Source organism: Merops nubicus, unplaced genomic scaffold, assembly GCF_000691845.1.
Source record: "Merops nubicus isolate BGI_N331 unplaced genomic scaffold, ASM69184v1 scaffold7119, whole genome shotgun sequence".
Classification (NCBI taxonomy): domain Eukaryota; kingdom Metazoa; phylum Chordata; class Aves; order Coraciiformes; family Meropidae; genus Merops; species Merops nubicus.
In genome coordinates, this window is record NW_008630085.1 from 8,933 (window position 1) to 12,811 (window position 3,879).

General features: G+C 42.9%; 1 pseudogene; it reads left to right on the forward strand.

Annotated features, from left to right (window-relative positions):
• Positions 1 to 2,098: 2,098 nt before the first annotated feature.
• LOC103779520 lies at positions 2,099 to 3,329 on the forward strand (annotated as a pseudogene).
• Positions 3,330 to 3,879: the final 550 nt, after the last annotated feature.

The following is a 3,879-nucleotide window of genomic DNA, read 5'->3' on the forward strand; positions in this document are numbered from 1 at the left end:
AGGCTCTGCAGAGGGATCTAGATAGGCTGGATCAATGGCCAAGGCCAACCGTATGAGGCCTATCAACAAGGCTAAGTGCTGGGTCCTGCACCTCGGCTGGGGCTACCAATGTTATCAATATAGGCTGGGAGAGGACATGTTAGAGAGCAGTGCATTGTAAAAAGTCTTGGGGGTACTAGTCAATGAGAAGCTGGACATGAGCCACCAATGTGCAGCAGCAGCCCAGAAGGCCAATTGCATCCTGGGCTGCATCAAAGAAGCATGGCCTGAAGATGGAGAGAGGTGATCCTGCCCCTCTACTCTGCCCTGGTGAGATCTCACCTGGAGTCCTGTGTCCAGCTCTGGAGCCCCCAACACAAGAAGGATGTGGACCTGCTGGAGTGTGTTCAGCGGAGGACTATGAAAATGATCAGAGGGCTGGAGCACCTTTCCTATGAGGACAGGCTGTGAGAGTTGTTGTTTTGTTTCCAGCCTGGAGAAGAGAAGGCTCCAGGAGGACCTTACAGCACTCTTCCAATACCTGAAAGGGGCTTTTTAGAAGGCAGAGGAAGATCTGTGCTGAAGGGTTTGTAACAACAGGATAAGGAGTATTGGTTTTAAATTAGAAAAACGTAAATTTAGGTTAGACATCAGGAAAAAAATTCTTTAATATGAGAGTGGTTAATCACTGGAACAGGCTGCCTAGAGAGATGGTGGAGTCTCCATCCCTGGAGACATTCAAGGTCAGGCTTGATGGGGCCCTGAGCAACCTGGTCTATTAGTTAGAGATGTTCCTGTTTATTTGTAGGGGGGTTGGACTAGATGGCATTTAGAGGTCCCTTCCAGCACAATATTTTCTATGATTCTATAATTATGGCAAATCCAGAGACCTGGCTGTTTAAACTGCATTTGTTTCTTACTGCTAAGACATATTGAGGCAGCTATAAATATAGCTATTGCTTTTTTATATTAGTGATTGTTTTGGGGTTGGTTGTTTTTGTTTTCCGGGTGTTATCATGCAAAAGCAAAAAGACCCTATATAGTCGTAAAGAAGAGAGGGAATTGATCCATAAGATGTCTTCACATTTTAAATGGAAAGAGTACAACAAAGGTAATTTAAAATTCCCATCCTACCAGTGTTTCACCACATTGTTACAGACAGTGATACCAGTGATCTGAGAAGCCCCAGGTAAAGAGAACAGAAAGGGTATCATGTGGCTAAGTGCCCTTGTTTACGCCAGGAGATACAAGGAACATGACAGGCAGTATCAGATGGCCAGGATCACTTTTATTTACTTTAAGTATGAGCCCTAACAACCTCAGACTGGTTTCAAGTTAACCTCAAATAGGCACTTCAGCTGCTGGACTGTATATTCAGAAATTCCAAAGCAGAGGCTATAAAAGAAAACTATTTACCGAAGTATGTATTGATACTTTTATTCACACAACAGTACAGAATTTACACTATTCATTATAGCGTGTCTTCAAAATAAAATTATCCAAAACTATCTAGTAAATATGAGAAAGTATAATGAAATGGAAGAGAAACAGAGTTTATTAAAGGGTTTCTTTCTCCTCTCCTTCATATACCCTTTCCACAAGGCTCTGATTTCATTAGAAGCATTACTATATAAAATCTTTCCTTTTTTTCTTGAAAAAAAAAGACCAAATTGGAACAAATAAAACAAATGGTGATACAGCCTGTGACCTGCTCTCACCGAGCCTGCTCTTGAGCAAGAGAGTTGATCTCCAGAGGACACTTCCAACCTCAGATATTATTATCCTACAGCAGTCTTGCAAATAAATGTACTTGCTCACAAACAGCTGTTCACTTTTTACTAACCCAAGCTTTTTAATTTTCAGAATATCTATTAAAGGAAATTTAGAAGATCATTCCAATTCATTTGTCCTTTTGAAAGTTACCGACAATGGCAGGCAAAGGAGCTACTCAGAGGTGGCACGGTTTAAAGATTTAAAGCTTCGTTTCCATCTGTGCTTCGAGTTAACAATTTCAGACCAAGTGATCTTTCTTGCACTTGCTACCTTACAAAGTTCAAACTTACAAAGTTCACCAGAAAATTTTATTTTTCCCTGTTGTAGCTAGACCTATAAGTGTAAGGACTTGGGCGCTGCCGTGACGTGGCAGCTAAAGTCCACTCACAGCCACAGAGCAGCCACACGTCCCACTCAGCAACGTCGAGGGGCACCAGGACGTAGTCGCTGCGCTCCTCATCCCCAGGGAGGATGCCACCATCACAGCCAGTGAGGTCAGAACAATATGGGTATGGCTGAAGAGAGACAGTGGTCAGTACCGGCCCCGCATCTACCACGCCGCAGCATCACCATGTTCAGCCATGGCTTTTCATCATGACAGCAGACTAATATTTGTAGGCCAGGACAATGGAGACATCATGGAGTTTCATATTTCGGAGGACTTCAGTAAGATAAAATTTGTTAAGACCTATCCAGCTCATCAGAATTGAGTGTCTGCTATCACTTTCTGCCTGGAGTCAGAGTGGGTTATCAGCACTGTGCACCAGGAGTGGGAGTATGCTGGGGAGACAAGACTTCACCTCCTGAGCTTTGTGTCTACAACATGATCATGGAACTCAGCAAGCCTTATTGGTGACTATTCTGGACAGATCTCTCTCCTGAAGCTCAAGCAGAATGTGTGTTCTGTTTTCACAACACCCAAAGGACATGAAGGAACTATTACTTTCCCATGGTGGGATCCTGTGCAATGCCTGCTTGTCTCAGGTGCCTCTGATCGCAGCATTATCATGTAGGACATCGGTGGAAGGAAGGGGCAAATGCTGCTGCTCCAGGGACTTCACGACAAGGTGTAGGCTATCTGTTACATCCAGCTGTCGTGGCAGCTGGTGTCTTGTTCAGCTGATGGAGGAACTGTTGTTTGGAACATGGACATCAGCTGAGAAGAGGCTCCTCAATGGCTAGAAAGTGATTCCTTCCAGAAGTGTGAACAGCCTTTCCTCTTGAATATGAAGCAAATGTGGGACATAAAGACGTTAGGGTTGAGACAGTATCATTGCAGAAATTGTGGGCAAGCAATATGTAGCAAGCGCAGTACCAAATGGTCCAGTTACCCCATCATGGGATTTGAGTTCCAGATCCATGTCCATGATTCCTGTTTTGAGTCAATCAAAGATGAAGACCGCACTCCCTTGGCAACCTTTCATGAAGGAAAACACACCATTTCACACGTGTCCATGGACATCTCCAGAGGGCTAATGGTGACTTGTGAGAGTGACTGGATTGTGAACATCTGGGACATGAAGCCAGTAGTTGGTTGCAGCCTTGCAACTGGCTTCTTTTCACACTGATCTCATACCTGACAGGATTATGCACCTTATCTACAGCAATACGCAACGACTGAATGGAGTCCCTCTTAAGAATATTACCACAAAAAATGGGCTGGACTAGATGGCCTTTGGAGGTTCCTTCCAACCCAAAGATTCTATGATTCTAGGACTTGAAAGAAGTCATGAAAATTACTTATTTCATTGCAAGTCATTGAAATAAGATTTTTTTTTTTCATACTCCTTCAACATTGCACAGCACTGATAACGAGGCATTTTAGAACAAAAATGTCTCTTAGGTTACACAGAAGTAGCATTGAAAGATTTTTATTGCTAAAAAAAGGATAAATTTTGTCTAGTCCAAGACAAAAGACCATTATTTAAGCAGAGCAAATTAGAAATTCTTTCTCTTTCAGCATCAGTTCTTCCTCCCCCCAAAAGCAAGAGTTTCATTTGGGCCACATGTTTCTTTGTAAGAAAAGGAAAAAAGAAATCATATCAATTCTGTAACAAAAAGTAATGGCATCTTGTGATCTGAGACAGCAGTGCTGTTCAAGCCTGCCCTGAAGAAAGTTATGTACAT